The sequence below is a fragment of the Pelodiscus sinensis genome, chromosome 4 (genome assembly GCF_049634645.1).
Source record: "Pelodiscus sinensis isolate JC-2024 chromosome 4, ASM4963464v1, whole genome shotgun sequence".
NCBI classification, from domain to species: Eukaryota; Metazoa; Chordata; order Testudines; family Trionychidae; genus Pelodiscus; species Pelodiscus sinensis.
The window spans coordinates 92,633,589-92,660,794 of NC_134714.1; the positions used below are offsets into that span (position 1 = coordinate 92,633,589).

Genomic DNA, 27,206 nt, shown 5'->3' on the forward strand with positions numbered 1-27,206 from the left:
AAATCTGTGTGGCCATGCGATCCCACCACTCAGTACTGATTTCCTTTGCCTAAAAGTGCTGATCTAACCTGTACAGCAGCTGTGGGACTGCCAAATCCAATTAAAGGTTGCCACTGTCCGTATCATACATACTGTCAGGCTCCTTGTTCAGTAATATCAAGATGATCTCTGCTGCCATTCACAAGGCCCTCCCCACAGTTAACAGAGCTTGTGAGAGATGTGTGGGAGCTAGTCTTTCCTGCTGTAGATACCAGAGTGCATAATAAAGAATCGCCATTGAAAAAAGGATGCGAAAGGAAACCAGAAGCCCTTGAGCCAAGCGGTGCCTGATAGGATGTTTTACATGGTCCCAAGATGCCCCACAGGCTGTTCCATGTTCCCACAGCACATAGTGCCAGGTGGTGTCATCAGGTACTGTGGGATACATACTCACAGTGCATTGCTTCTGCTGTTGACAGGGGGAGCTACAGATGTGGACACAATCTGTTGATAGAGGGAGCAAGTATAAATGCATGTTGGTGCCCCCCCCCCCCCGCCTTTTTGGTGACTTTTGCATGTCAACATTAGTTTCCTTGACAAAACTTGGTAGTGCAGACATACCCTAAAGTAGATGCCAAACCATTTAAGTAAAATTCATCCCAATGCTCTAGGTCAACATGAAGCTTTTACATTCTTAAAGTGGTACGTGGGTGGAGGTGCTCAGCACAGAGGATTTGGTAAGTCAAATCCTACCAGTCAGTGTTGCCTGCAGATGTTTGTGCAAAACATGCAGTTAGCCAAATAACATCTTTATTATTCCTAATGTAAGATACATAAAACTGACTGAGAACACTTCCATCTCAGCCTGTGTCTGTAGTTGATTTTGGGGCATACCTCAATCACCATGTAGTCAGGTTAAAAGATGTTTTTTATATGCAACTTTTTAAAAATTGTTCAGTTGGTTTATAAACCAGGAACAACAATCTATACAAAAATCTTCTGCTGGGAACTTGCTAAGCACCCATACGGTCAACCTAGTTGATGTGCATGAGTTTACAGGTGGCAATGGTAACATAAAATACAAGCAGTATCAGAAGCTTGCATGCCATCCGGTTCATTTTCAGATTATAATCTAATTTGTAGTCTTAATGATGATACTAATCTCCCTAATGATCATTGTCACTTTACAAGCATTGTGCATACCCAGCTGCTGCTGAGCTTTCTCTTTTGTTTGCTCACCTAGAGAATTGAGGGGTTGGGAGTATGGGAGGGAGGCTAAGGAAGAAAAAAGCCAGTGGTTCTGTTTCATAGATAAATTCTTACTGTTTTATGTCTATTTCAGTTTTCTCAGATCCTTTGTGGCTGGCATTTGTTATTTTATTTGATCTGAGAGTTTGGGTTGGTTTTTTTTTCTATATATCTACAGTTGGTAAATAGAACAAGGGCTCAATGTCTAATGATTGCATTATGATCCGAATGTTCGAGTTGAAGTCATATTGTGGTGTTTGGCCTTGGTCTGATGTGCCCTAGGTGGGAAAAATAAATGTTGTGCATTGCTGTTGGATCCTCTTCAGCTCATCAAAGCGGGATATGTTTAGATAATTAGATTTTCAGATGGGTTTCTGATGGGGCAGACACATGGGGGAGAGGGGACACAAGGGGACTTGTACCCCAAACGCCATGTGAGAGGCCAGCCAGCAGCTATCAGGGCCATTGGAGAAACTAATGTGTCGGGGGAGGGGGGAGGGAGGCTGACACTGCCAACAGAGGTCCAGATCCCCACACTCACCAGCCACAGTGTGGGAAACAAAGCAACATGGTCCTAGCTCACTCTGCTCTTGTGTCGCTTGAGGGAGGGGCCGGGACTGCCCCCTCACATACCAGTGGGAAGTGAAGCCGTGCAGCTGAGGGAGAAGAGTAAGCTTGGAGCTGTGTTGTTCTGCTTCCACAGTGCTGTCAGTGACTGTATGTGGGTGACAGCCCCATCTGACTGTGCTGGACCACCAGCCCTACTAGTCCCCTGGGACACATCTCTAAGAGGACGAGGCTGGGGGAAGAGGCGGAATGGAGCAAGAGTAGGGAAGTGGAGGGGAGAGGGCAGAACAGGGGCAGGGAGAGGCATGGCCCCCTGTGTCTTTCCTCGTCAGTTGCCTCTGTTTATGATTAATAAAAGTTGCCACATAACATTTAAGGCATTTTACTTTAACCAGGGAAAGTCAAGAAGCTCCAAGTTGAGGTTAGTATTTTATGGCTACATCTGGGGCCACATCCCCAAACCCTAGGTAGGTGTGCATTTGCGCATGTATTATTACATGTCTACTTTGTGTGCGCAATTGCTAGGTGTTGGTGCACAAATCAAGTTTGCAATGAAATAAGCCTAAATATGGATCTAGCCTTGTGGAATCACAGATCTGGATTTATACAAGAATAGGTGTAACTAGAATCTAAAATTCAGGCCCATAAAGTAAACGCTTGTCTGAGACTTGAACTTTGCCAGCCCAATAACACTTTTATAATGGCAATATGCTTAAATTAATGTGGTAAATATTTCCCACTTTCCTGATAAAGATAGATATTGCTCCAGAAAAGTTTCCAATCTTAGGCCTTACTTGGAGTTCGACCTTCTAGGGTTTGATTTAGTGGGTCTAGAAAGGACCCACTAAATTGAATGTTAATGGCACCCATGTCAACCCTGGTAAGGGCAGTTGATGAGAGAATTTCTCTCATCAGTGAGCTGCTGCAGAATTTCGATTTACGGTATGGCAACTCTAGTTATGCTATTCTTGTAGCTGCACTTGCATATCTTAAGTTAAATTTCTCCTCCAGAGACACCTGGCCTCACTGTAATAGTTTCAGAGTGCCAGATGTTTCTTTACTCTAATGTCTTTCTCAATTGTAATGTTTTCTGAGTGTAGTATTGAGAGAAGTGTGACAATACAGCGCATACTAATCTGCACAGCAAAATGCACAGCATCCTGATATAATATACATTTCCATATCCTCGTAGTGATTGTCATACCTATGGCATACTTCTGAAGAGTTTATTTGTATTGTTTCTCAACATACACAAACACATCAAAATGATTGGGAATTCCAACAAACTCAATAAACATTCCCATTTGCTTGGCATTTAAAAAATAACTTTTTTTCCAATTTTGAAGCATCATTGAAACTAAATGACATCTATTAATCCTGTTCTTGTTCACATTGTTCCGTCCATTAAAAAGCCTTATAAAAATCCTAGGGATGTTGAACATAGTTTATACAAAATTAATTAAGATGGAGACCTGAATAATAAACCAGTTAAATATAAATAAATGTGAAGTTTAATTAAAATATTACATGGTCATTTGGTTTAATCTTATTTACATCCACAAAACATTTTTCCTGGCTTTACACAATTTCCTTAAGCTTTCATACATATTTGAATTTAACTTCCATACATAGACACATACACATAGCAAATAAGTTTACAATTTTGGGGGCTGATATGCTGTCACATTAACAAAGTATTTACTTGGAGTTTTATTATACTCATAGTTCAGTTGTGGAATGACATTTATTTAAATCCTTTCTAATTGTTTAGAAACCTGTTAAAGCTGCAATTAGCAGCAAAGCAGCTGTGTACCTACTACATACAATACTGTAAAGATTCATTTTCTTTCTCCATTGGCTGTCAACTCAAATAAATAGGCTGTTAGTTTATCTGTGATAAATGTACTGTATTTAATGCAATGGGACAGTCCCTTAATTTGAGCACCTACCATGGTGTCAGCCTAAATCTCCTTCGGCTGATTTAATTAGCAAAGCTTCATGTTAATCAATTTGCAATTAAACTTTCCCAGCCTTGTGCTAGGGAAAAAATAATCCCTTCACAAAATGAAGTTAGAATTATCCCAGCAATAAAAGTAATTTACATGTTTTTTAGTAAATGTGTTAAACATCTGATGAATTATTCAACACTAGTTGTCTGTAGCAGATTTACAGATTTTAATGAGCTTTACTAATTTGACTTTCCATACACAATTATGCTATTTCTTGAATACTTATTAATTGAAAAGGGTTTATTAGCAATATATATAAATCAATAAACTATCTTTTCCTAGTAATGGCAACTATATTTGACACATGCAATGATTTATTGGCTCAGTGATAGGAGAAACATTTCCTTCTTTAAATAAAAGTGATCTAACCTATTATTCGCTGCTGTATGAGGAGTAAAACATAGACTGCTATTTCTTGGCTTGGCTATATTTCAGAGATGCCCCTCATATTTGTGTGGCATTTAGGTACATGAAACACAATTATAAACATATTTTCCGTTAGCTGCTTTTTTAGCTGGCAAGATATTGAAATCTTCATCAGAGAAGATTGGTTGCATTCATTGATAGGATTGCAAAAAGACAGCAGTCTGGTTTTTATGATGACACTTCACTGGGATGCAGGAAATCATTTCCAGTTCCCCTGCCTCCTTCTTTCCTTCAGTGACACTCTGTCATGTGTGCCTAATTACATAACATCTACTTGGGTACAGAATGTGTAGCTTCACTGGTTTAATTTTAAGTGCTCCACAATGCTCAGTACTGCTGTTACTTCAGATACTATATATATTTGTTAGTCTCTAAGGTGCCACAGGACTGTGCATTGTTTTTAAAGTTTCAGACTAACCTGGCTACCCCTCTGAGACTTTATTTCTTCAGAGTGAGCCCTTTTAGAGCCTCAGAAAATTTCCATGGCAGACTGTAAAATAGTCTACTGAAATGGATCTAATGCTGTTGGGTTACTCACTTTCCCTTTTACATTTGACTTTGCTGATTTGGTGGTGATTGTGGTTGGGCAGGAACATGCCTAACTTGGGTGATGGTGAATCAAATAGTGAAACTCAAACTGTGTGCTTTTTTCTGACAAAGATTATATTGACTCTCTAGGGGTGTGTCTAAACTACATGACTCCGTCGATGGAGCCATGTAAATTAGGCAGGATGACAAAGGGAAATGAAGTGGCGATTTAAATAATCATTTAAATCAAAATGGCCGCCGCACTGTGCCAATCAGCTGTTTGTCGGCACAGCGCGGCAGTCTAGACGGGGATCTGCCAACCCCAGAACCCTTCATTGGCAGATCCTTTATGCCTCGTCCTAGACGGGGATCTGCCGATCCCAGAACCCTTCGCCGGCAGATCCTTTTTTGCCTCGTGAAATGAGGCTTACAGCATCTGCCGATGAAAGGTTCTGGGGTTGGCAGATCCCAGTCTAGACTGCTGTGCTTTGCTGACAGACAGCTGATCGGCACAGCACAGTAGCCATTTTGATTTAAATGAAGCAGCGATTATTTAAATCGCCGCTTCATTTCCCTTTGCCGAGTAAACTAATCTACATGGTTCCGTCGACGGAACTATGTAGTTTAGACGTACCCTAGTTGTTATGCAGGTTTCCTCTTTTGCAATCAAACTCCCTTTTTTGTAAAAGTTTTATAAAAGGTTCTAATTTTTCTATCACAGCACAGTAGATTTTTAATAGACAATTACATACTTGGAATATTCTGTAGGGTGCATCTGAAAGTGTAGACCTTTTACATGGTCTTTTGGTGTTCTAGATTCTCAACTGATGTAAATGGAGGAGCTCCATTGACTACAAATGTGTTACTATCTTGCTTTACACTAGCTCAGGATATGCTTGTATATGTTTTTAATACACCATATTTCTTTATCCCGATTATATTCTAGAGGACCTTAAGGAGGATGAACAGTTTAAGGAATATAGGAAATTAATAGGAGCATTGCTCCCTCAGGACATCCTCATCTCTTGGGAGAAAGAGGATTTGCACAGATATCCTTACCTCTATGAAGACTGTATGAGAACTACTAGATTTCCTGTTGTCCATTGAGCAAACCTTGTTTTCCACAATTGGACAATGCAAAGGAGACTTAATGAATTAAAATCCGCATAGATTCTTGACCTCTTTGCATTATTCCCCCATGAAGGCTGTAATCTGGCTCTATATCTATATAACTAGCCAATTATCCCGTCATAAGATGGGATTTTGAGGTCTCTCCTCCACGTCGGTCTTCTCTCCTGAGCCTCCGGTCTCTCGCTCAGTCTCTCTCTCTCTTTCTCCTCCTCCTACTGTCTCCCCCAATCTCTCTCAGCTCTTCTCTGCCTCCTGCCTCTCTCTCTGTCGCTCTCTTTCTCTTCTCCTCCCCCTCCTGTCTCTCACTTGGGGGACTGCAGAGCCCATTTGTCCTTTTGGGCTCCACACTCCCCATGCTGCATGGGAAGAGCGGAGCCCAAACGGTTGCTTGCGCCGCTTGCTCCCATGTGGTGGCCTGGCTGAGCAGCGCCACGGCGGGAGGCGAAGAGGAGCAGGGCGGTGACGTTCATGGCCAGAGGGTGGGGCCTGGAGCCGCTGTCACACCGCACGTCACCGCCCCGCCCTCCTTTGCCTCTTGCCGTGGTGCTCGGCTGATTTCTGTGCCGCTCAGCCGGGCCGCCGCGGGGGAGCAAGCGGCCATTTGGGCCCCACACTCCCCATGCAACACGGGCCACTCAGAGGGAACAGACAGCATTTCAGACAACAGCGCCCCCCAGAGGGAACAACCAGCATTTTGGTGTTACAGACTCACAGACACTGGGCTACTATATATATGATGAGATTCTAGGACTCTTGTGTTTCATGCTGAAGCCTACAAGGTCTGAGTAAGTAGAAAGCACAGGAAGAAGCATGGTTGAGTGCTTCTTCCATTTCAGTCTCAGGCACTATCAACCAGAAAAGCTGCATATATTATTCAAATTTATAAAACAGACAAAAGCGGTATTTCTCCTCCCCCCAACATTAACAATTATTTAACAGCACAACCAAATGTAATAACAAAATCCTAAATAATTAGGCTTACAGGAGAAGAGAAAATAAAGGAAATTAACCTACCATGCCTACATATAATCCTTCCTGCCACCTTCCTCTTTTCAAAAGCCTTGAGGAAAAATTTGAGGTTTCCTCTGGTGTCCACAGGATAAGACTAATATTACTACTGGATAATGTTATTATTGCTTTAGAGAGCTGTGCTACAGAACTGAAGGTACTGGATTTTCCTGTTCAAAACCTGGTGAAAACTACTGGAGGACTTGAACCCCAGCTTACATCATGGGTTAGATCTGCACCCCATCACTGACTTCTTTATGCTGGGTCAAAAACCTGGAGCCAGAGTAAAGAGGATTAAAAGGCCTAGTATTAGTGGGAATGAAGATGAGTTCCCCCTCCCCCCCAATACAGGAACTGTGGAACACGGTTATTAGACTGCCTTCTGAGGACCCCTTTGCAACCTCTAATGTGGGGGATGAAACCAGTATCTGGGAGTAGAATCACTACAAGTTGTGCTGTGGAGATTGCAGGCAGTGCAGTGGTCTAAAAGAGCAGTCCTGGGGAGTCTGCTGTAACTGGGGTGATGGCTATATGTATGTGTGTACCTGCAGAATCCTGTTAGGGTTCTAGTCAGGACAGCTAGCTCATGCCACCAATTGCTACACAACTATGTTTAGCTCGCCAGCTCTGGGAGAGCTAGCACAAGTATAAAATCATAGAATCATAGGGTTGGAAGAGACCTTAGGAGGTCATCAAGTCCAGCCCCTTGCCCAAAGCAGGACCAATCCCAACTAAATCAACCCAGCCAAGGCTTTGTCAAGCCAAGACTTAAAAACCTGTAGGGATGGAGATTCCACCACCTCCTTAGGGTAACCCATTCCAATACTTCACTATCCTCTTAGTGAAAATGTTTTTTCTAATATCCAACCTAGACCTCCCCCACTGCAACTTGAGACCTTTGCTCCTTGTTCTGCCATCCGTCACTACTGAGAACAGCCTTCCTTCATCCTCTTTGGAACCTCCCTTCAGGAAGTTGAAGGCTGCTATCAAATTCCCCCTCACTCTTCTCTTCTGCAGACTAAATAAGCCCAAATCCCTTACTCTCTCCTCATAGGTCATATGCTCCAGGCCCCAAATGATTTTGGTTTCCCTCTCCTGGACCCTCTCCAATGCGTCCACATCCTTTCTATTGTGGGGGCCCCAGAACTGGACACAATACTTCAGATGTGGCCTCACCAGAGCCGAATAAAGGGGAATAATCACTTCTCTGGATCTGCTGGCAATGATCCTCCTAATGCACCCTAATATTCCATTCATTTTCTTGGCTACAAAGGCACACTGTTGACTCGTGTCCAGCTTCTCATCCACTGTAATCCCCAGGTCCTTTTCTGACAAACTGCTACTTAGCCCTTCAGTCCCCAGCCTGTAACAATGCTTGGGATTCTTCCATCTCAAGTGCAGGACTCTACACTTGTCCTCGTTGAACCTCATCAGATTTCTTTTGGCCCAATCCTCTAATCTGTCTAGGTCAATCTGCCCTCCAACATATCTACCTCTCCCCCTAGCTTAGTGTCATCTGCAAACTTGCTGAGGGTGCAATCCATCCCCTTATCCAGGTCATTCATAAAAATGTTGAACAAAACTGGTCCTAGAACTGATCCTTGAGGCACTCCGCTAGAAACCGATCACCAACCTGACATCGAGCTGTTAATCACTACCTGTTAGGCCTGCCAGTCTAGCCAGCTTTCTATCCATCTTACAATCCATTTATCCAATCCATACTCCCTTAACTTGCTGGCAAGAATATTGTGGGAGACTGTATCAAAAGGTTTGCTAAAGTCAAAGTATATCACATCCACTGACTTTCCCATATCCACAGAGCCAGTTACCTCATCACAAGTATGGGTATGTAAGCTGGGGATCACACCACCAGGATCAAATGTGGACATAACATTAGGCAGCCTATCTGTATTACTTTAAAGATATTTAAGCCCCCAGAACCACAGGGTATAAAGGTGGCTTAAAGAAACAATAACCCTCTCTGCCTCTGACATATGAGCTCAGTGAGCTTACAAACTCGACATAGACTCGAAACCCAAAAGACTTTAATGAAACCCTCTAAGAGGGAAAATAAATGCACGATAATACAGCTGCCAGCACAGAGAATTATTCCTTCACTTCAGGTGGAGAACTGTGCGGACCTTCAAACTCTCTGATATACAAGGTGATTGTTTGTTACAATTACACAGAAGCTGTTTTTTTTAAATGCATGGGGACATACATACATACATCTCCCTACTTTAAAAGAGCTTGCATGTAAATTTAGCTTTTTCAATGCAAAACTTCATCCTAAAATCAAAATTTACAAACTATCAGTTCATCCCTGTGAGTGATGTGTTATTATTTTCTCCTTTATATATGGATAAGTGGAATGCATGAGGAGGCTAACTGTATATTTAAAGGCACATAGCAGATCAATGGCAAAGTTTGCTGGAACCTAGGAGTCTTGATTGCAGTCACCTTCTCAAGCCCCTGTATATAGGATCCCTTATGTCAAAAGGGGATCCGTCTTTTGTGTCATATGAAGCTTGATGTTACAAGCACTTATACAGTACTGGTATGGTAATGAATAATAATATGCTGTATGGAAGGTTTGTTAGTGAAAGTTAACAATATACTAAAGGCATTGATCTATTTAAATTAAACATAAGTAGTGCCATTGAGGCGGCTGAAAATTAACCACATACATGCTTAAGTACTTCACTGACTGAACTAATACAATGTGGATCTGAATGTAAACAGATTGTGGTTAAATAAACGCTTTCTAGCAATCGTGTACTAGAAAATATTTTTCAGTGATCTATAAGACTGGTTCAACTGCACAGAGAAAATTTAGGTGCCAAGAAGAAGGTAAAGTGCAGGTTTTTAAAACATGTGTTCCAAAAAAATAATTAATAGCCACTGGCCTTCATTGGATCCAACTGTTGTTGCCATCAACTTCATAAAATTCAAATTAGGTTCTTGCTTGTGAATAAATAGTGAGTGTTAGAATGAAATTGGATTTTATGGCTAATACATTTCCCAGTTATCCTTATATATCAAACTGCAGTATTTAAACAGGTAGAGGATTTCCTTCATTTAGGGCTCCTTTTCTAGGTTGTGAATTGTCATGGTACCAGGCCTGGGTCTATCTTTGATTCCTTTCTGTTTCTCTCTGGAGGGCATCCCTTCAAGTGACAGGATTCCACGTACACTTGTCTGAATGGAAGCTTTTGGTTCATGACACTTTTGGACTGAGTCTTGATGCTACAGCACCTTTCCTTACCAGTAGTGATTTCTCCCCAGGTCCAGGTTTCTGCTGTGGGCAATCCTTTGGGAGCTATGGAGAGTAGGAAAGGGCAAAAACACTGTATACCATCTTCAAAATAAAGCATGTACCCCAGGAACATAGTATTCAAAGGGAAAAGGGTTCAAATAATGAAATATCTCTATAGATAGTGGCAGAGTAGTAGAAGACAAGTAAATCAGCTCTAGAATGGTAAAGGCCCTTCTCCCTATGAAAAGAGTTTCCTCAGGTTAACTAGGTTAATTAAGGACTACCTGTGATCTAAAAAAAATGAAAACCCCTCCCTTCTGGTGAGAGATGAAGAGAGATGAGAGACAGCTGCAGCTGAGTGAATGGCCCTGAGGATAAAAGATCTATCTTGGGTAGAAGGCTGCTCTTTCCCATATACAGGATGCACCCAAGCCAGCTGACTAGGGAAGGTCTGACCCCCAGAAGCTAGCATAAAGGCAGGGGAAGAGAAAGGTATTTCCTCTTTTTGTGTTAAGAATTTTTATGTTGTGTGCCTGAAGGGTAATAGGTGAGGCCTAAATGGTAAATATTTTTTTAAAAAATTAATCATAGAAATAAAAATGCTCCTGACAATAAAAATAGGTCTGATTAATTCCAGACATCCTACCTCTTGAGGGACAAATGCTGAATCTGAGGAGGTAAAGGTGATGTCTTTCTATACTATGGATGGCATTTCTTCAAGACAATGGATGTCTCTCTATACTGGTGCTCTAAGGTATAATTTCCAGATTGAGATGTAACTCTGCTAGCTGTGATCAAGCTAGTAAGCTAAAAATAGAAGTGTAACTGTGATATAACAAGTCTTGTGAGGGAGTTATTTGCCCTGAGTGTGAACATGGAGGCTTGGATGGGCTTGTATTTGGAGTAGCTATTCCCTTCCTTCTGCCACTCCTGATGGTATAGTTATATTTGTATTTTTAGTGCACTCGTTTTATCAGAGTTATCACAGACATGTCTCCTCAAGCAGAAGTGGTATAACAAGAGTATCAGCAGTAATGTGCTCAGTCATAACCATGCTCAAACTACTAATTATGATGCCTTATTGATTAAAATTAATAGTAAAGGTTACACACCAATTTCAAACTCATTTTAGTCTTTTTAGTTTACTCCATATGATTTTTATCTTAAAACTCTTCAACCGGAGTTTGCTTTTATATAAGTAAATATTTAACATGAAAAGGTTAGAAAAAAGCCAACATGGAATAACCAGCACAGCTGTCAGAATCTGAGTCATTTTTATGATAGGAATCATCACTAACAGCAGAAGATAAAAGCAGACAGACAGCACTAAAAGTGACCCTTTGATGACTCATCTGCCATGCTGATTGCACACCCGCAAAAGAGCAGAAGGTGAGGCATTGAAATAGTTAGCATGGGTACCATTCATTTTTCATTGAATCAGAAACAGCAGCCGCCTGTACTCTGACTCATGTTGAGATGTTCCAGTAGCAATATAAATGAATTTAGCAGTGAGGCATGTATTCGTGTCCTTTTATGGTGGTATTCAATTGACTCCTGACAACAAGGACTTTCCAGAATTATTGATGCTAAAGTAATGCAGTACCGGTATGAATGCTACTAGGTCCACTACCAGTTATAACATTGAGATATTGTTTCTTTTTAATCATTAATTTTTAATCATTAAAATAGTGGCTTAAGTCTTTGTGCTCTAGTAAAAATTGGACCAAATGAAACTCTGCTATTGCTTCTTTGTCATTTACGTAACTTTCTATTTTCCCCTCAGTACATTTTCTGAAAGGTGCCTCCTTGGCCAGTTCTATAGACTGAGCTGAAGGGGGAAAAATCACTTCTGTTCATTTGACTTATCCTTCATGTACTTCTATGAATGCTAATGCCTGAAGTAATACAGCCAAATGTTTTATATGTGGGTTCAAAATCTGACCTGATTCTGTTCTTCTGCAGACTAGAAGGAAATTCTTCTCTGTTCTATCCCTGCATCTCTTTGGAGTCACTGTGGTTGTATAGGGGCAGAATCTGGTCTTAGTTCTATTAATTAAATTTAATACCCCACCACACACATTCAGTGTAACTGGGGTTTCTTTTAAATGAATTAGAAAATGTATTGTCCTTTGCCCCTTTACATTTATTAGTATAGCCAAAAAAGGCATTGATTTCTAAGAGAGGCTTTTATGATCCATGTCCCATTTTAATGTACACACTACATATATTTTAATTATTCATTATTAGCATTTTAATTGCACATATAGTTTCCATAATAACCCAGGTAGCCATTAATTTTCTGCCTTGAGTAGATAGTTATTAGATGACAACCCAGTTTTCCAAAACTGCCCACCGGACCAAATAGTTCAAATCTGAAAATATAGCAATAAAATATAATTAGAATGTAATGTTAAGGTTACTAGGTTCCTAAGGTTATCGACTTCGTTCTCTGATTTTCACCTGATGTATGTAAACCTTCTAAGAGGCACAATTAAACCTTATTGGCACACAGTTGTGTTTAGAAAAGTCAAAGACTGTTCCAAGTGGGCACTGTGGGTCTCCCAAGCACAGCGCTCCTTCAAACAGGTGACACTTGCTTGCAGGCCTGCTGACAGGGCAGAGAGCAAAGACAGCAACAGCCTTTGGGCTCAGCAATTCAAAGCTCCAATGCTACTGCAGCAGCAGTGACAGCAGCAGCCAGAGCTCTGGGTGGCACATTCCAGGTAGCATTAAGGGCTAAGCGGGGCAGGAGGGATGATGTGATCTGGGTGGCACTAAGGCATGGCTGACACTAGCCCCACTCTTCCCCCTGAGGTCTTGCCCCTTTCAGGAGCATGGAGCCTGCCCCCCACCTCCCACTTACTCAGGAGCCCAGAAATTCTGTCCCTCCCTCCATCCCCATCTGCCTGCTGCTTACAACCTGTTACACTAAAGAGTCATGTGGCTTCCCTGAGCTGCTATGTCCCCATCCCTTTCAGAAGGAATGCTGGTTGCACATAGACCTGGCACTCAGGTGGTTGCAAAGCATGCAGATGAGATGGACCCCTGGACTCAGATTTCTGAACTCTTTTTTTTAATTCTCTCCTTCCCCTTTCACATGCATGTAGGAGAGTGGTGGGCAAGTTGTGGCTGGGCCGCATGCGACCCATCAAGTTTGTGTGTGGCCTGCAAAACATTTTGATTGCTGTTGCCCATGCACAGGGTTGCCAGTTTCTGCTGGTTTCTGTCAGTGTAAATTTTTTCCCTCCTGGCATTACAAAAGTGGCACACATGTAAAGCAAGCACATGTGAAGTGAGATACCTGCTGATTGCAAATGGTAATGAAAACGGTGTGCTTCCTTTGCATGCAATCAAAGCACTTCTATGATTCAGTTGGCACACCCAGCAAATTCTAGGTATGCAAGTGCAGTTAGCAAAACTGCCCTATCCTGGGAGATCTTCCTGGTTTATGGCAACCTTTTGGCCCATTGACATGGAGGAAGGCCACTCTTGCAGTCCACTCACTAGTGTAGGTTCCTACCACTAGGCACAATCTAGCTTGAGCACAGGAGTTTGGGTTCAGTTCAGATATTTGGATGTTTGTGAATTTTGAGGTTTGAAAAATAGAATCAATAGAATAGATAGTTCTATTGAATATTGGTGTAAAGGTCTAGGATATCATTATTCTTTGACAGGAATGTATGTAGTTTTGTGTCTCACCCCTCACTCTAAGACCACCACCATCTTTCCCCTCTTCCATTCCATCAAAACCAACCAACCAAAGAAACTTTTTTCTAAAAACAATGTGTCTGCTGGAAGATCCATTTAATTTGCCCATCAATTACTACTATAGTCACTTTCCAATGGCTGTATTATTATGCTATTGCCATACATAATGCTATTGCTAAAGAGCTGTTCAATCCTTGAGGGGGCCATTTAGGGATTTGGGGCAAATCTGTCAGGGATGGTACTTGGTCCTGCCGTGAGGGCAGGGGACTGGACTCGATGACGTCTGAAGGTCCCTTCCAGTGCTATGAGATATGTTGATATCGATATTGAAAATTATTTAAATATTGTATATTGTGGTATTTCTTCTTATACTGTAGCTCCTATTCGTCATATTTTCTTTCCATCTATCTGTATTTTGTGCAAAGATGGGATGTTAATTTCTTCATCATTCATCAGCTTCTAGTATTTGCTTATGCCTGAATTGTGGTCAATCGTGTTTTTTTTAACATTTTAATAGCTCTCATTATAGAATGCAATTAATGCAAAATAGGAGACTAATTCTGCATGTTCCCTACCCACCTAAATATTAGTGGGGTCATTTAAAGTCTGGGAGTTGAATATGCTCAGGGCCTTGCATCGTCAAGATCTTTGTAAAAAAATAATTTTACGTGGCTGCATATTATCACCTTTCTGCCGAGTTTAGCAAGAAGGATGCAATTTCCACTTAATGTGAAAAAAAAAGTTGTCTTAGGGTACGTCTAGACTACCGCGTTTTGTCGACGGAAGTTTTGTCGACAGATACTGTCGACAAAACTTCCGTCGACAATTTGCGTCCAGACACATGGAGTTCTGTTGACAAAGCAAGCCGCTTTGTCGACAGAACTCCGTAGTCTGGACGCAGTGTTACAGGCAATAACACCTTCTGTCGACAGAGTTCTGTCGACAGAAAGTGTTATGCCTCGTAAAATGAGGTATACCAGCGTCGACAAAACCGCGGAGTTCTGTCGACGTTATGTCGACAGAACTCCGCGGTAGTGTAGACGCTGGTATTGTTTTGTCGACAAAAGTCCACTTTTGTTGACAAAACTAGGTAGTCTAGACACACCCTTACTGCATATGTATTATCTCAAAACAAGGCTTTGCATTTTAGACATACATGCTCAGCTTTCCAAGAGATAATTCTCCCTTTCTTGCATGCATGCTGTATGTACACCTTTACAAAGGACCGGATCTTGTATTTGTATTCATGATTCCTGTAGACATTGATGGATGAATGCAAACATCCTAATCTAGAATTTGAACCATAATTATTTGTACAATGTAAAAATGTTGAAAGAAATCAGTCAAATGCCACAACATCAAATGTCTGGCATTCTTGTAGTAACTAGCACTGAGCCTTATAAGAACACATTGAAGACTCTCATTCTGAACATGAGCTATACAGCGGCTGTTAGATATTTCACAAACCTCGAAACCCATTAAAATTCTCCCTGCATAGCGAGTCCTTCTGGTGCATAGAAGTTCCATCATAGTGGCCAGTTTTGCGTCATGATATCCTTACATCCTGGTGACTGTTGGCACAGATGATAGGCTTCAGACTACTCAGGCTTGAACCAAAGGGACTAATTAGCCACAGAGTGGGATTGTGATTAGTAAACACAAAGCGTACCTTTGCAAACCCTTCCCTTAGTGGCAGTTGAGGTTCTGGCTCAGAAAGACTAGATTCATATCTTCACATTATGATCTCCTCAAACTTGGTCAAATTCTTCAGGGATTAATTTCTTGAAAAGAAGCCATGTTGGTACTGTTCACTATTCTGATATATAATTCTAAAATTGTTACATCATGTCTTACTCTCTCCTCTGCGACTATACCTAACCAGTAGCCTTCCTTCCCCCCCCCCCCCCACTCTATGGGGGTAGGAGTGTTGTTCTATTGCAGATGCCATTTCCCAAATGAGAGAGAAAACTGAGATCAAGTTTGTCGAGATCCCATGTTATGCAATGCCTCACTCCTGCCCACCCATCCTCCACCTGTGTGTAAAGGAAGAACAGCAACCCTGAGATATCTGCTATTTCCCACTATTCAGGTGTTGTGAATAATGATATGAGAAGCCCACCCAGGGAAATGAGGGGGCACCAAAAACCCCTGCTTCCACACAGGACAGCTTACAATTGATCCATTATTGATCTTAGCATAGTGCTATGTAGTCTCCAGAGATATAATTGCCTCTTTGCTTCCTTCCCTATTAAAAGTGCCTGATGATAAAGCTGGGGGCACCTGCATATTAAATCCCAAGAGAATGGTTAAATAAATGGGTGTGGGAATGGGGGGTAAATAATAGGAATGTATATGAGTAGGTCATTACAATGCCAAAAAGGACATAGAGCCACAAGAGCACATTCAGGAACATTTACCTTCCCATCTGCAGTGCTTTCTCTGAAATTTATTCCCCTCACACTGATCTGGAAACTAAATCTAAAAATTGTACCAGGAGCTACAGATTTTTCTCTATCAAATGAATAATCATTGACAGATGAATTTGACAGGCAAGGAGGAATAATGAAATTCACTATACTATTTGTTCTTTGAAATTTATATATATACTAGCCAATTAGCCCGTCATAAGACGGGATTTTCAGGTTTCTCCTTCACGTCGGTCTTCTCTCCTGAGCCTCCGGTCTCTTGCTCCATCTCTCTCTCTCTCTCTCCCTCCTCCTACTGCTTCCGCCTCTCTCTCTCAGCTCTCCTCCGCATTCTGCCTCTCTCTTCCTCTCCTCCCCCTCCTTTCTCTCATTCTCCCTTTCTCTTCTCCTCCTCCTCCTGCCTCTCACACTCTCTCCGCTCTGTCTCTCTTTCTCTTCTCCCCCTTCTGCCTCTCACTCTCTCTCCACTCTCCTCTGTCTCCATCGGGGATGCACGCTCATCCAGGCCCCCGCCCCCTGGGTGTGTACGTCACCACCCCACCCCCCTTCGCTTCCCACCGTGGCACTATGATGGGAGGTGAAGGGGAGCGGGGCAGTGGCGTTTATGGCATGAAGGTGGGCCTGGAGCTGACATCACACCACACATCACTGCCCCGCCCTACTTCATCTCCTGCCTTGGCGCTCAGCTGACTTCTGCGCCGCTGAGCTGGGCCGCCGCGGGGGAGCAAGCGGAGCAAATGGCCACTTATGCCGCTTATTCCCCCACGGTGGCCCGGCTGAGTGGCGCAGAAGTCTGCCGAGCACCACGGCGGGGGGCAACAGCACCCTCCAGAGGCAAGATGTAATGCTACAGCATTACAGAGTCACAGACATTGGGCTACTTTTATATATATATATAAAAATCATAGAACACTAGAACTGGAAAGGACATCGAGAGGTCATCGAGTCTAGTCCCTTGCCCTCATGGCAGGACTAAGTACCATCTAGACCATCCCTGATAGACATTTATCTTACCTGCTCTTAAATATCTCCAGAGATGGAGATTCCACAACCTCCCTAGGCAACTTATTGCAGTATTTAACCACCCTGAAAGTTAGGAAGTTTTTCCTAATGTCCAGCCTAAACCTCCCTTGCTGCAGTTTGAGCCCACTGCTATCTTCAGAGGCCAAAGAGAACATTTTTTCTCCCACCTCCTTGTGACACCCTTTTAGATACTTGAAAACCGCTATTATGTCCCCTCTTAGTCTCCTCCTTTCCAAACTAAACAAGCCCAGTTCTTTCAGCATTCCCTCATAGCTCATGTTCTCTAGATTTTAATCATTCTTGTTGCTCTTCTCTGGACCTTCTCCAATTCCTCCACATCTTTCTTGAAATGTAATGCCCAGAACTTCAACTGAGGCCTAATCAGTGTAGAGTAGAGTGGAGGAATGACTTCTTGTATCTTGCTCTCAACACTCCTGTTAATGCATCCCATAACTGTGTTTGCTTTTTTTGCAACAGTGTCATACTGTTGACTCATATTTAGCTTGTGGTCCACTATGACCTCTAGATCCCTTTCTGCAGTACTCTTTCCCTTTCTGTATGTTAGAACCCATTCTGTATGTGTAAAACTGATTGTTCCTTCCTAAGTAGAGCACTTTGCATTTGTCCTTATTAAACTTCATCCTGTTTACCTCAGACCGTTTCTCAAGTTTGTCCAAATCATTTTGAATTATGACCCTGTCCTCCAAAGCAGCTGCAACCCCTCCTAGCTTGGTATCATCTGCAAACTTAATAAGCATACTTTCTATGCCAATATCGAAATTGTTTACGAAGATATTGAACAGAACCAGTCCCAAAACAGACCCCTGTGGAGCTCCACTTGTTATGCCCTTCCAGAATGATTGTGAACCATTAATAACTGCTCTCTGAGAATGGTTAGCCAGCTAGTTATGCACCCACCTTATAGTAACCCCATCTATGTTGTATTTTCCTAGTTTATTAATAAGAAAATGTGAGACGGTATCTCATGTCTTACTAAAGTCTAGGTATACTACATCCACCGCTTCTCCCTTATCCACAAGACTTGTTATTCTATCAAAGAAAGCTATGAGATTCGTTTGATATGATTTGTTCTTTACAAATCCATGCTGGCTGTTACCTAGCACCTCTCTCTCTTTTCTGAAATATATACACACACACACTTAGTTAACATGAGATTAAAATTCACACTAGTTAATAGGAAAATATTAAAATGATTCCACTTAGAATAAAGTACAGATAAATAAATAATTACATTTCTGGGAAATTTCAAAAATTCAAAATGTTCACTCCATAGAAGGGCGAAAAGACAAAATATCAGAAAATATTGAAATGAAAAAGTTCAGTGAAATTTTGATTCAGAAATCTTGACATATTTCATCTCAGAATTTTGTGATCAGTAGTCTGACACTGATATATGTGGCCACTTGAGCTGCATTGGTTTCATATATGAATTGTAATTATGGGTAGTTCCTGCTCCTATTCTTGGATACTGGACCTAGGCTCAGGCTGGACCGTATCCTTGATGGTGAATCAGTCATAGTGTGAGACTATGGTGCATTATAAGATACATATTTTGACAGAGGAATATAAACCAGAGTGAACAGTGAGGACAGAAAGGAACAAGTACTACAACTCCCATGATACATTGCAGTGTCTGAGACAGATGTAGAAACTACTAATGACCTGATTAGAAACTGTTTTTTCTCCTTTCCCTCACAGACTATTTTATCAAAATCTATAGTTTGCTATATAAAATATCATTCATTTTCCAAAAAGAAAATGTTTTGTTCAAAATTTTATCCTGCACTTTAAAAAAAGATGTTTAGTCAAAAGCTTTGAAGACATTCGGGTTGATTCATTACTCTATCTTTTCAGTTTTACTGTGATGTAATTCTATTGCAGTGGATTTTCACTGATCTAAAACTGTGCCAATTCAGTGAGGATGCAAGTATATGAAGTGAGAGGTTCTATTTTATTATACTGTTTTTGTTGCCGATGCCGTTACTATTGCTTTTAGCTGTTATTTTCACCTTTATTAAAATGGTTATAAATGAGTCAGGATGATGTTCTATCAGTTACTGTAGATCCATTTCTATGTTGACCCTGATTACATGAGTTCTAAAGGAAATGAAAATATACCTCGCAAGCCACACAAATATCTTGTATATTTGGTGCGAGGTAAAGCTGCTATGTATGTTGGACTTTTCCCATTTTTATTCAAAGAGATAGAATAATAGGCATGACCTCCTTAGCTGTGCTGAAAGTGAAGGTGTTATCCAGATGAGGGAGGTAATGTAATATTCTTTTAACAAATGGAAGTCACATAATAGAAGATGTGATGACAGAATAACAAAGTGCTGTAGGAACAGAGCCAGTATTTCAGGAAGAATATTTCTCACTTACAGAAAGCAATTTGCTAAGAACACCATGATCTCAGGCAGGCAAATAGTCTCCAACCTACAATATATGTCTACAGTGCAATTAAACACCTGTGTCTGGGTCTTGTCAGCTGATTCAGGCTTGCAGGTCTCAAGTGAGAGGGCTGTTAAAATTGCGGTGTAGATATCCATAACCCCCTGGCTCTGCCTATCCTGTCCCCATCCTGCCCTTTCTCCACTCAGAAGTCCCCTAAATTCACAGACATCTGTCCATTTGGGTCCAGAGCAAGAAGGGGATACTATTATGGAGGCAGCTGACCCCTTTCTGCATGTGGAGGATTTAATACATTAGTGTATCATGGAACCGGGATCAACTCCACAGTTATAATATCTCCAGCAATAACGTCTGGTACATTCAGCTTTGATGTTCAAGCTCAGAGTATGAGCTGTGTTCTGATTCTTATTCCTGATCTTGCTAATGGTTTGTTGACCTTGGACATCCTTAATCTTAGTTTATTGCCGCATGCATGGATATACCCAACTGAACTCAAGTAGCAATGCCAGTGTAGCAGGGGCTGTGGCATTGGATAGCTTTTTCAGCTCAACCTGACCATGAACTGTTTACTACTAATGGCTAATTGATATTATTACTTGATTATTACCTCCCTATGCCACGATCACATCCACCTGATTACAGAGCTGACATACCCTATGAATACACCTTCAGTGTGCCATTTTCTCCTCCACTGACCTACCTCGCGGGTAGCATAGCTTAAACCTCCTGCTACTAATCTGATGTTTGTAAGTTATTCCGAGATCCTCACTTTAAAGCGGTTTCTCTACACTAGCTAGCAGAAAGAGGGAAGCAGCAGATGAGATATACCTTGATGTCTGGTAAGGATTTCAGCACTGTTCCACATGACATTGCCATAAGAAAACGAGACATATGGTTTAGATAAAATTACCAGCTGAAAAAACATACATAGAATAGTCATCAAAAACTCAGTGTCAGAGTGGAATAATATATCTAGTGGGAGCACTGCTGGGGTCTGATCTGTGTCTGGCACTAGTCAATAATTTCACTAATGACTCGAATAATGGGGTGGAGAGTATGTGTACAAAATTATGGGGCCATAGGTGCTGACTTTCTGATTTCTGGGGGAGTATGTGCTCCATCCTGCTCCAGCCAAAGCCTCACCCTCACTCCACCCCTTCTCCCAAGACTCCCATGCTGCTTCTTCCCACCCCACCTTTTCTTCTCCATTCTGGCTCCACCCTAGAGGGAACCCCACCATAAACTACTGATGCTCACCATACTGGAGGCCAGGATCTAAATGGGAGGTCTTGTACCCCTCCAGGGGCCACTTCAGTCTCCCTGCCTCAGTTATCTGTGGTGGGAACTCTGTCTTCCCTCTCACCTCGTCTTCCAGACATGTTCCATTGCTTTTCCTGGCAGGGGGAGGGGGAGTTGCTGCATCCTCATGGTCATTGTTTTGCAGTCTATCAGCCTAGCTGGGGAGGAGGTGGCTGCTGAGTCCCACAGCTGAGCGAGTCAGAAAAGTGCCAGAGTGGGGAAGAGCTTTCCCAAGGTCGCTTGTCCCTTTAGCCAAGCCTGGGTGGGGATTGGAAGCTACCAGACTCTCTTAGGAATCCAGCAGCCCACTATGCTATAGAGCAGCATCACAGTGGCTGCTCCCATACCTTCTACTCCTGCCCCCTCTGCCCTTTTCATTACCCAGGATCTAGAGCATGTGCCCACTGATACATTGCCCAACCTTGCCCTTGCTTCACCTCTTCCTGCCTCTGCTCCTCCCACTCCTCCTAGCACTTCCTGCAGTCTGTGAAATAGCTGATCCTTGGCAGACAGGAAGGTCTGGGGGAGAGAGGGAGGAGCTGATCAGTGGGGCACTCATTTGGCAGGAGGCTCTGGGGGGATGGGGAGGAGAGGCCATCTGATGGGTAATCAGCACCCACTGCTTTAATTCCAGAGCACCAATAGAGTCCATACCTATATATGTGGCTGGTACCAAGTTTGGAGGGATTGCCAGCAATTTGGAGAACAGGATTTGAATTCCAAATGATCTTGCTGATTTGAGAATTGGTCTGATATCAGAAAGATATAATTCATTAAGGACAGCAGCAACGTGCTATGCTTAGGAAGGAAAAATTAAATGTGGATTAAAAATGGGGAGTAATTGCTAGGCAGACATACTGCTGAAAAGGATCCTTGGGCTACTTGATCACAAATTGAATCTGAGTGAACAATGTGATGCAGCTTTAAGAGCAGCTAATACCATTCTGTAGTGTATTAGCAAGAGTATTATATCTAAGATATCAGAGGTAATTCTGCTATACTGAGCACTGGTGAGGCCTCAGCTGAAGTACTTTGTTCTGTTCTGGACATTACATTTTAGAAAAGATGTGGACAAACCTGGAAACAGTCCAGGGGAGATCAACAACAATAATAAAAGGTTAGAAACACCTAACCAATAAAGAAAGGTTTTAAAAAAACTGGTCACGTTTAGGCTTATGCAAAGAAGACTGAGGGTGGATGTAAATCTTCATTGTGTTAAGGGCTACTGCAAGGGGAATTGTAATCAATTGTTCTTCACATCCACTGAAGGTATTGCCACAGTTTCAGGGAAACTACACATGTAATCCACCAAGGGCAACAACTTTAGGCTTCTGGTTGTCTGCTGTCACCTCTCTTGGTCAGAGACTCATGTCTCCTTCCCTTCTGACTGAGAATGTGAAGGCTGCTTTATATTGTGATATCACTAACAAGCCAGACTGTGTAAAAGACCAGCACCTGCACTTTCCTTTTTCTGAGGACTTTGCCTACCATTATAAATTATCACACAGCTCTTTCTAAGCAAGCACATTAAGGCAAAAGAATTATGGAGAAAACATAGTAAAACAATAAAAAAATATCCCTACACATGCTGAAAAAGTTTACTAATTAGCACATCGAGCTCTAGCCAAGAGATCTGGTAGATTTGAGTGCTTCAAATTCCACAGAATGGTTCTCCCTGTGGTTGCAAGTTCATCTATTTTAGATCCAGAGCCAGCACAAGAGTTGGACAGATCAGTAACTTCTTTAAACTACTCAGGCCTTTGATCTTGGCTTTTCTGTATTGGGTATACTGCAGATATTGACCTCTTCCTGGGATGTAGTTTTGAAAGTTTGGGTTCTTGTGTAACTGGGGCTTGGGAATTTGCAATAACTCATCTCTAAGTATTTTCTGTGAAATCCATTTAACATGTATTGTTCCAAATTGCCATATTTCTCTGGCACATATTCAGTGCTGTCTTCTGAAATTCCAGGTCTTATATTTGTCGCCTCTCCACCCTAGAATGATTATATACAGTGTGAGCCCACAATAATGCATAAATAATACAATATGATCTTCCAATAATATTGCAGGAAAATGACCAGATTTTTCAGAGAGGACACATAATCAGCTTCATCTGCAGCAGGTGAGATTTAAATTAGATATTAGGAAAAGCTTTCTAAGAATAAGGGCAATGAAGTACTGGAATCCCTGTCACTGTAAATTTTTAAGAACAGCTTAGATAAACACTTGTTAGGACAGGTCTAGATATATTTGCTCATGCTTCAATGGAAGGCCTGGACTAGATGACCTCTGAAAGTCAATTTTAGCCCTACATTTTGTTTATTCCATGATAGTGACATGAAAACACAATGCCTGACTTCCCATTCTCTTTTAAAGAGCTTAGTGAGCAGTCTTCAGAGAGAACCGTTTTATTATTCAGTCCCTCAGATGCCTGTCAGTGTGTAAACTGATCTGGAGGCAACCCCTGTGTGACCTGCTAGACTTATTTTTATTAGTACCAACCCCTAGTGTGCAACTGTATCTAATATTCTAGGTAGTTACGTTGCTGGAACTGAAAACAAGGTTGTGTCTGTACGTGAGGCAGTTATATTTTGCCCTGCTGTTATTGAAGTTCCATCTAGATCAACATGAGGAGACCAAGACGTGTCGGGGCAATAACTGATTTAATTAGCAGTTCTGAAATCTTATGTACAGCCTGATATAAATTTGACATGAATAGCTGCAAAGCTGTAACTGAAGTTATAGAGATTCACGATATAGACATTAATCTGGATATTTTACAATAGGCGGACTAAGCAAGCCTCTGTCAAGTCAAAATGTCTTTCCTGATTTGGCTCAAGCACTTTTATACAGACAAGAGTGTCATAAGTATGTCCAGAGAGATTAAACATACTAGATTTAATATACTTGTGCAGTAACCACAGCTGCACAATTTAAAGCTTCCATTCTTAAAGGAACTTTGATAACTTGAAATCTAGGCAGTAAAAAAAGTGTTAAAAGTTATATACCTGCCTTCCAGTCTTTTTGTTAGTCATTTGGTTTTGCAATCATATTTTTCTTCTCACCTGTAGGTGTGTGAAGGACTCACAAATAAGAAGGGGAAATGGATAATGTGTGTTGCTGTGAAATGCAAAAATAAACTGTTAATAAAGAGCATAATTTCCCCTTACCTTGCATTTTGCTTATAACAATTGTGGGTAAGAGGTTTTCAGGAAGTACTTTTTAAACTAAGGAAGTCCTGCTAACCAGTTGTTAACCATAGCTATTACAGCCAGATACTTTTTTTTTTCTTATTGTGCTTTCACTGAATGATGGTTAAAATGTTCAGTGAACTGAACTCCGTTACATGCATTTCCCAACTGATTTTCCCAGCAGGAATACATATTTAAATGAGATTAAAAATACTGCACTGGACACATTAAATGTAGCTCCAGTGAGCCTGGCTTATCATGTCCACAGAAAATAGTAAGTTATTTGATTGACAGTAAAATTTCAACCAATTTACAAAACTTTTTAAATGTCTACTGCCATATTGATAAGTCTGTAGAGTTGAGAGAGCTGAGCCCTGAGATTGTTGTGAATGTCAAAACAAAACGTATGGTTGTAATTCCAGGCAATTCTGATAAAGAAGCTATACCTGGGTCATTTATATCCACCTTTGTTCGTTCATTGGACCCAATCAACACATTTGTGTTTGAAAGAGAATGCAAAACAATTCCATTTTATCTTGCACTACAAAATCAGCAATTATGTAAGAGTATAACAGCTCAGAGTAAAAATGGTTCAGGGCACAATGCTGATACTAGCTAGTGTCAGAAGTGTTTTCCTGATATTGAGTTGCACAAACATGTAGCTCATAATATATTTGTGCCTGCCTTTGAAGTAGTTAGAGTAGACCATTTGGAACATGAGTTGACAATGTGATCCTGCTGAGTAAAAGACAAATGTCATTCTCAGATGCATCAGCTGGAGTGCTTTTATGCAAGACATGTTTGGTAATTGTTCTACTCCACAGGGCACCAGTGAGTCCTCAGCTGTAGTACTGTGTTCAGTTTGGGATACCACACTTTCAGAAAGATAGGGAGAAACTGGAGACAGTCCAAAGGAGAGCAATCAAAATAACAAGAGGTTTAGAAACCTAGTCAATGAGGGCAAATTAAAAACATACAAACAAAAACCAAAACAAAAAACCCTTTCACCAGCATCCTTTGATATATTTCTGGGATAAGAGGTTTCACTAGAAATAAATATTGCAAATTATTAAGTGATTTATAGTGCATAGTTACCAGTTCAATATCGCTACAATTCATAGCCAGGTAGTGTAGGGGAATGATATCAGAAGAAAACACATGGCTTTAAATAATTTGGCATTAGTGCCCCTGCAAAAAGAGAGAGGGTTGCTAATGAAAGAACGATCAGGCATGTAAAGACAGGGTAGTAATTTACCTAACTTCAAACTCACACATTTTGGTTTTAAATGTTGACTCTAGTATCACTGGGTTTATCAACTTTGGGAGAGACTGTGGGGAAAGGCTCACAGTGGACAGAAGAAGAAAAAATAAATTGACAAAGATGGTATAAAATGGAACAGATATGGAAAAAAGTATGTGGGTGGATCTTGGAGAAGAAACGGTAAAAAATAAATACTGAAGACAGGCCACTTACTTTTTCTAACTTAATTCTTTTGGATGTTGTCCTGTCCCTGATACAGGGCCCTGGCTGCCTTTAATCTAGAAATAGATTGTCATTGTATAGGTATTTTCTGAAAATAAAACATTCCAAGAGAGAAAAATGTGTTTAACATGAGCTAGAAATCCTCCAAAATTTAAAATTGGAAAGGATTGCAAAACTGCAAACTTAATAAGCTTTGCCTATGTCCATTAAGAAATAGTTATGGACACATTTCTTCTCCCTTTTTAGATGCTATGTTAGTTTGTGAGCATGAAAAAGAGGTTGAAGAGATGAGAAATATATCATACTGCACCCTTAGCTTTGCAGCATGATAGTAAAATATGCAGACTTATTTGCTCACTTTCGTAAGTAGTTTGAGGTACTTGACAACCATCTGCCTGTAAAAATGAAAATGTAGCAAAGACTGCCTGCAATTTCATCTGTCTGGTATTTTTAGATGGACCATTCCCTGGAGCAGGTAGGCGAACATTTGAAATTAGGCAACAAGTTTTCAGGCCATAGGTAAAATTTCCAAAATGGTTGATTTAAGAACTTAAATACCATGAAACATTCAATTACATAATGACCTTTGAATATTTTACTCGGGGTACAAATAGCTGAAGATGAAAACAATACAGTTCTGCTATATTTAGAGGAGGGGCAATGATATTCTTTATTCTTAAAATAAATGGCCACATTAAGATAATATTTTAGGGGTGTCAAGTGATTAAAATATTAAGCACAATTAATTACATGTTTAATCATGCTGTTAAACAATAAAAATTACCTTTTAAATATTTTTGAATGCTTTCTACATTTTCAAATTTATTGTATTTTGTGTTGTAATGGAAATCAAAGTGTACAGTTCTAATATTATATTTACTTTGATTACAAATATTTCTGTTCACCTAATGCAAGTACAATAGTACAGTCTCTTTGTCATGAAAGTTGAACTTACAAACGTAGAATAATGTACAAAAATACTACATTAGAAAATAAAACAATGTAAAACTTCAGAACCTAAAGTCCACTTAGTCCTCTGACTTGCTCAGCCAGTCACTCGACCAAACACAATTGGTTATAATTTGCAGGAGATAATGCTGTCTGCTACTTGTTAACAATGTCCAAAGTGAGAACAGGTGTTCGCATGGCACCATTGTAACCGATGTCACGGATAGTTACAGGCCAAATGCACCAAAGATTCATATGATTTTTCATGCTTTGGCCACTATTCCAGAGGACATGTGTCCATGCTAATGATGGCTTCTCTTCAGTAACGATCCACAGCAGTGCAGACCGATGCATGATCCTTTTAATCATCTGAGTCATATGTCAACAACAGAAGGCTGATTTTCTGTTTTGGTGGTTTGGTTTCTGTAGTTTCTGCTCTTTGGTTTCTGGAATTTTGCTCTTTCAAGACTTCTGAAAGTGCGCTTCACCAGTGGCATAGCTAGGGCAGGAAAAGTGAGTGGACCCTGGCTTTCAGGAGTCCA

The 27,206-nt window shown here is 41.0% G+C and overlaps 1 protein-coding gene and 1 long non-coding RNA gene across 5 annotated transcripts in view; both read left to right on the forward strand.

The window, feature by feature from the left end:
• LUZP2 (leucine zipper protein 2) overlaps window positions 1–27,206 on the forward strand; it is a 480,337-nt gene that overhangs the window by 199,600 nt on the left and 253,531 nt on the right. The gene's annotated exons all lie outside the window — the stretch shown is intronic.
• Window positions 10,548–24,307, forward strand: LOC142829180 (uncharacterized). The gene is made up of 4 exons (XR_012903574.1): window positions 10,548–10,644; window positions 11,437–11,541; window positions 23,112–23,164; window positions 24,114–24,307. It is a non-coding gene; the product is annotated as an uncharacterized LOC142829180 (long non-coding RNA).